The sequence below is a fragment of the Aythya ferina genome, assembly GCF_964211825.1.
Source record: "Aythya ferina genome assembly, chromosome: 2".
Lineage (NCBI taxonomy): Eukaryota > Metazoa > Chordata > Aves > Anseriformes > Anatidae > Aythya > Aythya ferina.
Genome location: NC_140297.1, coordinates 126,807,337 through 126,818,967, shown reverse-complemented (window position 1 = coordinate 126,818,967; position 11,631 = coordinate 126,807,337).

Genomic DNA, 11,631 nt, shown 5'->3' with positions numbered 1-11,631 from the left:
ACCAAGTATTTTGTATGTTATAAAAGTCTTCTTCTCTAAGAGTGTCTCTCCCCTGTACGTTATGGGTTAGCGCAGGAGAGGAGCAGAGAAAGCACGTGGTGGTTTCAGAGGCAGACACAGTGCAGCAACGACCCAACCAGGGCTCCGCAATGGGAAACCTGAGAAACCAGCAGTGTGACCATGCTGACGACTCAGTGCCATGGGTAATAAAGGGGTGGGTTAAATCATCTCAGCAGTGAGACCCTTCCAGTTAGTTATACTGTGATGGATTTCCACAAATGCCTTCATATCATCCTCAGAGAAAAGTGGTAGGTCAGAAAGAAAATAAATATTTGGGCATATTCATTTCCGGCTGAATGGTTTATTTTTTCAAAAAGTTTCTCTATATACATGATGCTACAAATAGCATTCAGATGACATTATGTAGCCCCTCGTCCCTTGAATCCCTGGTGGCTTGAGAGCTGCAAGCTGTGTGTGTGCTCACATCCCTTGGAAGGACTACAGTAATATGCAAATGGCACATGTCATCACTAATTCCTGGGAATGAGAGAGAAAATATACAAAAAGTTTAATGAACGGAAGAAGAAAGGAAAGTGGTAACTGACATTTCTAGCTAGGGAATATGACAATCAACAGCAGGGCTACCAGCCAAATCCTCTTATAGGCCCAAAAATGCTAAGAGCTTTAGCTGAGTGTAAACAAATGCCATGTTCTGAGGAAAGCAGTCTTTGGGGACAGATCTGTTAACCATCAGCGGGCATGTTTCATCTCACCGCTCATTTTGAGGAAGTTAAAGGGAGCTTTGTGTACCTGCTTACAGACAGAAGCTGTGAGTCCATGATGCAGGAAACCATTGCCTTCCCCTCAGGCCTAAAAGTGGAGACTATAGCTGCTGCCTATATATATAAAATATAATATAGACCATTTATAAACACCAAGTTCTTCAAATGCCTTCCCTTAGGCTACCACTTTGCAATTTATACACAAAGAGAGTAAGGGAAATGTCAAGTTCAGGTGAAAACTGAGGACAGATTTATTTTTTAATTTGGCATAAAAAGTGAACATGTCGTGTTATATCAGCCTGCAATAGTATGAAGTATTGCTTAATGCTTAAGGAAAATTAACCATATCTTTGAAATCATGCCTTAAAAATATATGCAAGGTAAAGCACAAAGCCAGGAGAGCATTTAACTGTTCATTTAACCCTCAGCTCAAGAAAAGTCCCACCAGAGGCAATGGCAATGCTCATGTGCTTGATGTCCTGCCCAAGCTCTGATGTACCTCTGCCTCAGGTCTCAGTAGCCTTCCTCCATGAAAGGAGAAAATCTCCTGTGAACCTTCAAAGAAAATTGACAAGAAGCTAAAGCAATGCTGAAAATTCTTCTGTCTGAGGAATTGCTCTGATTGTGTTTGCTCTGCTAGGATGTCTCCTTCCTGCAGGAATAGCTTGCTGTCATCAGACATGGCACCTCACTGCATCGGTGGGGATCTGTGGACTTGAAGAGGCCACAAGTGCCTGGTATTACTCCATCACAGTGAGGGAGCACCCCAGCTGCAAGCTGGTTTCAGTGACGGCACAGCCCCTCACCCACTGAAATTTGGTGGGTTTGCTTTATTTTCCTATAGCAGCAATAAATTTGTGGTTAACCTAGTGTCAGCTCGTGGCTTTTGATGTTAAAATAATTACAATTTGATAAACAAACTCCTGAAGGAATGTCCTTGGCAAGAAAAAGATATGTTTGAAAAATAACACAAGCCATGGAGTCAGGTCAAACAAATTTAATTTTATGGGTCTGTTTGGCAACGTTAAAATGGTGCAGTCAGTCGCAAAGTCTCTTTGCTTATTTTTTTACATTGTAATTAGAACATAGCCCTCTGGTAGTTGTGATCATTTTCATCCCACAAGTGCTTTTGGGATAGCTCACCTACAAATTAAGAATATTAACAGGTAGCTGTCTTTTTTTTTTTTTTTTTTTTCCTGTGTCCAGGATCCTTGACCTTGCTGCTGGCTGGAGCTGTGCCATCAGCTGCATCCCGGACTGTGCCCCAATCTGGGCAGGTGTGGCCTTCCACCTTCCCACCTTCCTCCCCACCTCTCCTGCCCTTCCTTGGGCTTCCCAGGCAGTAGCTGTGCCAGCCATCACTCCTACAGGCACTTGCTTATGTGGATGCCAAGAATTTGCACTCCCTCACTGTCTGTCAGGTCTCTAGAGAAAGGATGAATGTGTTTGCTTTACAAATAAAGTCTACCTGCATAAGCAGTGATTCTGTTTTAAGGTGTTATAAATATAGACTGGTTTTAAAAAGTCATAGACCTACCTCAGGATTAAAGTAAAGTTTGAATCAGTTATTACCTGGGTTATAGCCACTAATCCATCTTTCCTAAAACTCATTCTAAGGGCTGGAACAGCTCTGAGCAGTCTCAAACAAACGTTTTCATGTACAAGAATTATTAGGTGACAGAAAGTATCATAGAATCATTAAGGTCATAAAAGACCTCCAAGATCATCTGGTCCAACCATCCCCTTACTAGCAATATCACCCACTAAACCAGATCCCTAAGCACCATGTCCAACCTTTCCTTAAATACCCCCAAGGATGGTGACTCCACCACCTCCCTGGGCAACACATTCCAATGTTCCCACATAGCAGGACAGGAAAATGCCCTCTTGCCCCACTGAACCTCTGATGTAATGCTTCACACAGGACTTCATGCACTTGTATGTGGCATATTCTGCAATGAGAGGGAGGAAGCAGGATGTAAGGACTTTCCCAAACCAGTGAAATTTTGATTTGTCCATAAAATCACACAAAATACCTTCTGTCTTCTGTTTCTTACTTCAAATGTTTGTGAAGACACAGTCCAGTGACTCACATTCAAGAATAATCATTAAGTCAATTAAAAAAAAAAAAAAACAAAAAAAAACCACAGGCTCGGAAATGATACTAGTCTCACATTGCCCATCAATTTTTTTTTCTTGTCACTGGTAATCTTCCTTTAGGAGTCCTACCTGTATCAAAGAGAAAACAAGTCACATCATAGTAAAATATCTTCCTAAATTAATTGTAAACATAATTACGTTACCATAAGCTTTTTTTTTTTAATTCCCTCTGTCTGGGAAGGGGACTTTTTTCAATGGCTTCTGTTGATCTTGTATTCCTGTTACCATTTTTAGGTGTATCAGCTGTATGATTTTTGTTTCAAGTTTTCTTTCCTGTATAAAAGCTTAGGAGCTATAGAACCTTAATATAAATTGAATTTCATTAGAATAATTACTAGAGAGTATAGCACAGTATTGATACAAACACTTCCTACCTGCTCTATGAATAGAAAATCAGCAAGGTACAAGACCAAAAGTGTTTGGAATATGGTCATGAACTCTGATATTTGATTAGGCTTTTTCTTATTGTAGGTGCAGAACTTGAATAGGACAGAAATGATATCTGAAGCTCAGGTTACTGTAGTCCAAATGATGAGGTAACCTTAAAAAGAAATATTTATTTCAGGAAAGCTCTACTTTAAAAAGCTGCAGAAGTAAGGAATAGGTCAAGGAAAATGTGGGATGTGCTGGCAAATGGTCATGAAATGTGTACAAGTATGTGTTGGCTTTGCTCTGCAGACTTTCCAAGTACCTGAAGCCATAAGTGATTGTTCTTGGAATGCATTATTAAATTGTAAATACATAGTTAACAAACAGAATAAGTATTTGTGGATGTCAGTCATAAGTGTAAGGAAATATCCAGGACAGCATAGCCAGAAGGAAAGTGCCTGCCATTGTAGAGTAATGCATGTGTGTGGTATTCAAAATATATTATTGAGGTAACACAATACCATACAGCATATGACTAGCAAAACCATAGACTTACGCTGCTACTGATCTGGCTGAAAATATATTTATCAGAGATCTAGAACATTAAATAAATGAAATTTTGTATCTTAAGCCAGTGAATCAATTCAGCATCTTCCATTCCAAGAATGTATCAAATAGGAAAATAAAATCACTGTCTAAACAATAATTAATTTTATTGTAGAATACTCTAACTGAAAAAAAAAAAAAAAAAAAAAAAAAAAGGTTTCATTTTCATGTCTAAAAACTGACATCTTTCCATGAATAAGATTTATAGGATTTCAAGGAAAAAAAGTTCATATTAGTAGTACAGAGAATAAGCACAATAAAATACAACTCTCCCTTCCTATACATTAATTTTTAGCTTTGGTGAATTTTGAAAAAGGTAGCAAAAGATTTTGGAACAGAGGGAGGCATGATCTTCCTCTGAATCTGGTCTCCTATGAAGTGCCCAAAGATGTTTCTGAAGTGCATGGAACTACAAGGTAACATTTTAACATTTCATTCAGTTAGAGGAAAAAAATGATGAGGAGTCCCAGAGGGCAGGGTAGGTGATTGTGGCTTTTACAGAGGATAATGGAGAAGCACAAGGACTAAACTTTTGGTGAAATAATTGGGATTTCATATTGCAGAATTTGCAAAATTAGAAAAGAAGTACCATTAACACATCAGAAAAGGCAGTTTTTAAGAAGCTGCCCAAAATAAGTTCGGGGCAGTCCTGCTGTAGGAATTTTTATTGTAGAAACAATCAAGCAAAGACAGCTTCTACTTATCATATTTAGCTTCTACTTATCATATTTGGGATGTCACTACAGCCTTTGAGAAATGTGGTGGGTCTTCTGACTTCAGAGAAACAAGAAAACTGCTGTTTTGACCCATCCCGTTTCCTCACCTCCAACTCTTTTTTCCTAAAGAACGAAACAGGGTTCAACCAACAGGTAGCAGCAGCAAAAAGACTTCCTTGTACAAGGGAGCAGTGGGGAATGTGCGCCAGTGCTGCCTGCTCCTGTGCAGGTACTGAAGGCTTACATTTTCTTAGCAATTGGCACGTGCAATTTATTCCCTCTGTATTATAGTGTTTTAGCAACCAGAACAGTAATTGATACAAAAACCTCAGTGCTTTCCATGGAAGCCCTGTGAACTGAGGGCTCCTGGGCCATTGGCAAGTGGGATATTTCGATCAGATTACCTGAAAGGGTACTGGGAGCATGATAAATGAGGGTATCAGTCACTGTCCATGCAGCCCTGCCTGCTCTGTAAAGCACGAGGCAATGCTGCTCCTGCATGGGAAATCACAGAGAATCCCAGCTCCTTGTTAACTAGGTGTTTAACACATCATGTCCAAAATAAAATACCTTCAGCACAACATGGAGAAAGGAAGGAATGGGGTAGGTGAAAAGAAGCCTTTTAATGCTTTAGAAGAAGCCTTGAGGCTTTTTCCTTATTTATAAAAGCAGACAAACTTTTGACACAAGTGATTCAGCCTCAGGTCCCTGATTTCATAGTTATGGTTTTCTATTATAATTATTCTGTTGGCATTAAAGGTAGCCTTCAATTTTAAACACTAGATTGTAAGCGCTACTATAGAAGTGGGTGTTTCTGTCTTTTACTAAATTATCATGTCGCGTTTTTTTGTTGTTGTCTTGTTTGTTTTTTTCCTGAGTAACACCTACCCATGCCTTTGATTTTTGTGTACAGCACACACGGATGCAGTTGTGGCTGGAAATGGGCCTGACCTGTTGGTTCAGGTTGAGGATTGGACCCCTCAGCGATTGGTAGCATGCAGACTGTGCCCGCTGCTAATTGCTGTGTGATTAAAAAGGGACTTCTAAAGCCAATGCTGATTTAAGGCACATATCCATGTAGTAATAAATTTACAGATAAAGGAGCACTTCCCATCGATTGTGTTAAAGCAAGAATTGTAGGTACATTTCTCTATATTTAAATTCCAACTAACTAGGAGGTGAGAGTAAGTAGTAATCACTCCAGCTGGCCAGCTGGCCCTTTATGGCTATCGAGCTGTAAAGTTCTCACTGAGAAAAAGTGTCAGCATGCCTAGAGACAGCAAATCACATAGAGGCATTGAAGAAGGTGAAGATTTACTGCAGATGTATGCAGCCAGGAATTAATTTGGCTGGAAGTAGCTGATGCCATTGAAGGAGAAAGGGTTTGCTCATCTCATGGGCTGTGGTATTTTACACATTTTCCAGTGTTCTTCAGAGCAGAAAACCATATGTAAATCTCTTCAAAAACACGGTAAACATAATTGCAGCTAAATCCATTTTAGCTTGTAAAGGGCCGGTCACAGGCAAATCTCTTGCCTGTGATTTTAATTGGGACCAAGTTTGTAGACTCAGGGCAAATCCTGAATTCTTCCTTCTCTGTCCCTGGGAAAGAAGGTACCCTGGATCCAGAGGACCTGTGTTTGGCCAGGGAGGAAAAAAAAATCTCTTAACTGGCTGGCAACTCTCCCCTGCAAGTTTCTGTGTTTTCGCAGCCTGTTCCTTGCAAGGGCATCCTGCACTGCACTGTGCAGGAAAAATAAATAAATAAATAAAATAAAATAAAATAAAATAAAATAAATAAAGCTGTCTCTTATCTGCAGTTAATAATTTACCACTGCAAATGGCTACCAAATGATCAAATTAGGACAGCAAAGTGTTTTATGATCCACACAACTGCCTCTCCATCACTGTGTGCATGTCTCAGAGGTGAAGGAGAGCTGTCAAGGAGGATGCTGGCTGCTTGCACAACCACTGCAATCAGTTGGTGTGGAGCTGAGAGGTGAAGATTTTGTCCAGAAATATACAGGCATTTATTCCTGGAGAGATTCCTATGCCTGATATAATGTGTGCTTTACAGGATCAAGATCACTGGAAGCCCTCTCAGCCTGGCCATAGTACACGCAGATTCAGACATCTCTTAACAGAGAATTTGGTGGGGTCAGCTCTGTTATGCACAGGTCTGATTTTAAGATCCTCTATTTTATCCTCTCATTTTGCTTTTGCTCCCACCTACAAATAGAAAAAAGTCCTTTATTTATGTTATGACTTTGGCCCATAGATGTACCATTTCAGGTGGTGTACCATTAAAGTGGGTCTACAGGCATTGTTGTACTAATGCACAAAAGGATGTTTACAAACTGAGTACGGTAGGAACTGACTGGGACTTGCTTCCTTGATCTCACCACTGAGCTGCATGGGTGCTATAGAAAAAGCAGAATATGAGAACACAATTTATATTATTTATTTTTTAATCAACTGAACACTTACCACTGTAGCTTTGGATTCTCTCTCATAAGAGGTGACACAGTGTACATTTGGCTCAAAGAAATTCACAGTGCCTATTGCTTTTTCCTCTCAATATTTTTAGGCGTTAACATCCTTGACACATTTTTTTGCATTTCTCTAATGTCACTATTTTATTAAACCCCTTATGTAAAACCACATCAGTAGTACTGAGGGAAAATAATACCCCTACCAATTTAGATATAGTCAAATCAAAACCATTTTCACAAATGACTGGCATATTTTTGCATTTGGTTTACATGCTTGGGTACATTTGTTTTTAGTACTTACTTGTTTTTAACGAGTAAATTTGTTTACACTACAGAGAACTTAAATAATTGTAAATAGTATCTGGATGTTTTTTTAAGAGGACTCAAAGACTTTTCAGAATGTTTTGACTTACAATGATCATAGCAGCCTTTATTTTTTCTCTACAGGCTCCAACATGTCATATATACCGTATGTTTTTGTTGTTGTTGTTGTTTGTTTGTTTGTTTTTGTTTTGTAAGTGCCACCCCCCAGGACTTTTCTGCAGAAGTTCCTGCTGAGGATAAGGGATATGGGTGGAATATCTGGGAGAAACCCTGACCCACCAGTGCAGCCTGGACACAGACACTCAGAGCTCCTTTCAACATAATCCTGAGACCACTCAGTTTCACAAGGGGTTTCAACCAATTGCAGATATGAAGTTGTCTTGGCCTGGTCCTGTTTTTCCATCTTGCAATGAATGTAGCTTCATAAGACTGAATCTAATTTGTTTGCCACAATAAAATTATCACACACACAAAAACTGTCAGACTTAAGTTTTGAAATCTTTACTCAGATTTAATTAGGCAAAAGTCCTGGCTTTAATTAGAAAAAAAATATCTTATACTCCCAATTCATCTGCAATACTTCACACAAAACACAATTATGTTCTGCAGTGGAAACAAATTTTAGTCTTCTACCACAAATAATAATAATAAAATAAAAATAAAAAGCATGTGAAAAGTGATATGTTGAAATGAAGAGCTCTTCAAATGATTTGAGTTCTAAACTAACAAAAATATTCTTAATATTAGATTTTATGTAAGAAGTAAAGCTTCTAAACCATTTAACTAACATCAGATGCCTGAGAATTCTTGTGGTTATACACCATATTTCTGATGCTTGTCCTATACATCAGGTTTCCCCTTAACTTCATTGGAACCAGGATTTCCCTGGCAGTACCCTTTGTGGTACATAGCAGTTTCCTTTGGTTCCTTTCCCAGTTTTGCAGCTATGTCACATTCATTCACAACAAATGTAACAAAAACATAAAGTCTCAATTTTTCCTTATATTTACCCACATGGGCATGAATAATAAGCTCACAAAAATGATCTCATTGAAATTAATTGAACTGCTCATATGAGTAAAAATTTTGCCTTCTGATTTGTATCAGATGTACAGAAGATGGTCTCAACATTTCATCACTCTTGAAATTGAATAAAAAATTCTATATGCTGAAGAGAAAAGGCTGAATACAAGAGATTCCTCTGCCAGACTGGTGAAAGCTTAGAGCAAGTGTACAGATTTAAGATGAAGAAACACACAGGCACTTGTGCCATGCTTCAGTTCATCTGGTATGTGCAAGGAACCATAATTACAAACACAGGAATGTCTGACATGTACTTGCCCACATAGCACTGTTGTGTCTCTGCCAGAGCAGGCAGTAAATATATCACTGTAGAGTTACAGTACAGATAATATGAAAACAATTATCATGGGTAACTTCAGGCACTTCTGCAAGGCAGTCAAGTGTGCTGGCCCCTGTGTAGTCTTCCCCAAATTCCAGCCAACTTGAACACGATGGGTTTGAAAGTTCAGCTTAAACTCAAAAATTATCCCTCTTTTATAACTCTTCAGTTGCCAGGGAGTGATTAAAAGGACAGAGAAGAAAAACAGAAGGGATAGTAAAGACAGTTGATCAGAAATTTGCTATAAATTAGGCTGTAAGTCAACTTCAACAAACTGAAAACTATGTTTACAACAGTGCTAAGCTCTACCACAAGAAAAATGATCTAGACAGTCATTGTACAGCCACTATAGATGTAGTTCTTACTGGTTTGTGTGAGCTCACCTGTGGTTTTTTGTTTGTATCATCATGTAAGCTTGACTTGACTTACCTTAATAATCACCATTCATACACACAAAAATTAATGTTAAGAATATTCACCAAAGCAAATCTAAATGAGAAAGCTACTGAATATTTGCAGCTGTCTCTCAAAATATATAAACATTTTCTTATGCATCTATAGAATCATATTCAATCCTCACCGCAATAACCAGTGGGGAAAATGTGGGGAAGGGGAGATATTTTTCTCTTTTTACTAAATTACAAAGTGCTAATTTATAATTTACTATACCCTTAATACAGACACTGGTTCTGCAGCATGTGAGATATTCGGAGAATGATTGAAAAATATGCACATCTGTGATTTGTACAGGTGTTACAGGTATTAAAACTTCCTATATGGAACTTTTTAGGACTATTTACTGCCATAGCCAAACTCTGCTGTCAGTACCCTGGTCTGCCTTTCAGCATGTGACTACAAAAAAAAAAGAGTTTTATGCAGGAGCCCAAATACTTATGTGCCTTGTACTGAAAAGAAATGTGGTGAAGGCAACTCTGAAATCATGGTGCAGGGAATTCTCTTCTGAATCTAATAAAATGAGCCTTAAGGCTTGTTGGGCTTATCATCAGGTGGGGTGGGTCATGTTGCAGGACCTCCAGCTACACAGCATCACCTGTTCATGGTCAGCCCAAGAGAATACAGCCCCAGCAGGACTCTGCGGCCCTGGGCTGCCCCAACAGCTGTGACAGGCTGGGGGGCATGGGGCAGTCACCTCTCCCAGCAGGGAGGTGCTGGCCTGACAGCCAGGCACTCAGCTGGCCTGAAATTTGGCTTGAAGTCATTCTTCCCAATATTGCTATTTAATTTTCTGTTTGAAGCTTGTTGCTAAACAGGTGGAAGAACACCCACTGAGACCCAAGTTTTCCAGTGTTTCTGTATCTGATGTTGGGGCTAGATTTGGGTTCAGACACCAAGTTCTTACAAATCCTCAAAATATCCTACAGCCCTACCATACTTTGTTTACAGCTAATCTGTAACAGGAACTCAGCACACAACACACCATCCTCTACCAGACATTCAAAATGGAAATAGCTTTTTTGAAAATGTTCCCCCAGTGGATAGGAGGATGGGAGAAGGAGGTAGGCATACTATGTTCAAGAATTTGCCATCAAGAAATATATAAGTATGGACTGTGAAGTGTTATGTAAAGAACCATAGTGTCCTAAATTTGTATCAGATCCTCCACACGTTTACTATACACATAGTCCGTGAACATGTGTAGTAGGTTTAATGTGACACAAGTATTCGATTTACTGTGCACGTGCTGTAAAGCTGACCTGTGTGCATGTAGTGGAAATATTTGGCATCTGAGGAGCAGAACTTGGATAAACAGGAACATACAGTCCTCCTTATGTGTCAAACCCTTGAAAAGTTTTACCACTGTGATCCAAATGGCACAAAATACCCACTGAAAATCTGAATACTGGGTAGAAAATATTGTGCTTGCTTGCAAACAGAAGCTACCTAGCAATGGGGCAGTCATTCCAAGCAAGAAGATTGTTAAAAGCTTTTAGAAAGTAATACAACACCTTAATAGCACCTCCCATACTTAAAGATATATTACTACCAGAATGATTAAACACTCCCAAGGTTGACAGTAACAGTTGACATCTCTGTTGAAACTAACACGGATTGTGTTTATGGCATAGACATGTCTTTTCACACTGGAAATGGCTTTTCCACTTCCTTTGCCTTTATTTAGAAAAAAAAAAAAAAAAAAAAATAGCATACTTCAAGATTGGGATATCTGAGCATTGATCCTGAAATCTAAGCCGTCTTGGTATGGATACAGGGTTGCAGTTAGTGCAGAGCCTTGTTGGTTTTCAGGATTTGTACACAAATATCTGATTTGAGCTGTGGGGCCTTTTGTTACAAGTTCACACAGAAATATTCTGCTGGGAAAAATCATAACAAGTGCTAGCAAATAGTTGTATGTGGAGAAAAAGGCTCTCATTTTGAGAGTTTTTATCAGCTGCTGTCCAGATTATAACACTCTGACTGATGTACAGCATGCCAGGGGAAAAAAAAAAAAAAAAAAAAAAAAAAGTCTGACTTTCAGGGGAATTATCTTACCTTCTGTTGCTGTCTTTTGTACTGGGAATCACTTACAGTCTCCTCCAAGATACTGTAATTCAAGAAAGAGAAATCAGGAGGGTACACACATAAACCATCTAGTTTACAAGCAATTAAGTCTATTTGTTTTCCCTCACAAATCCATATACTGTGCTAAACTGCTCCATGATCTATGAAGAACTGTGCACCACGTGTTCATGTATGGTTACATTTTTTTATTAGACGATGGTCTTTCTACGGGTTATGAACTCTAGAGGAGAAACTGTTTC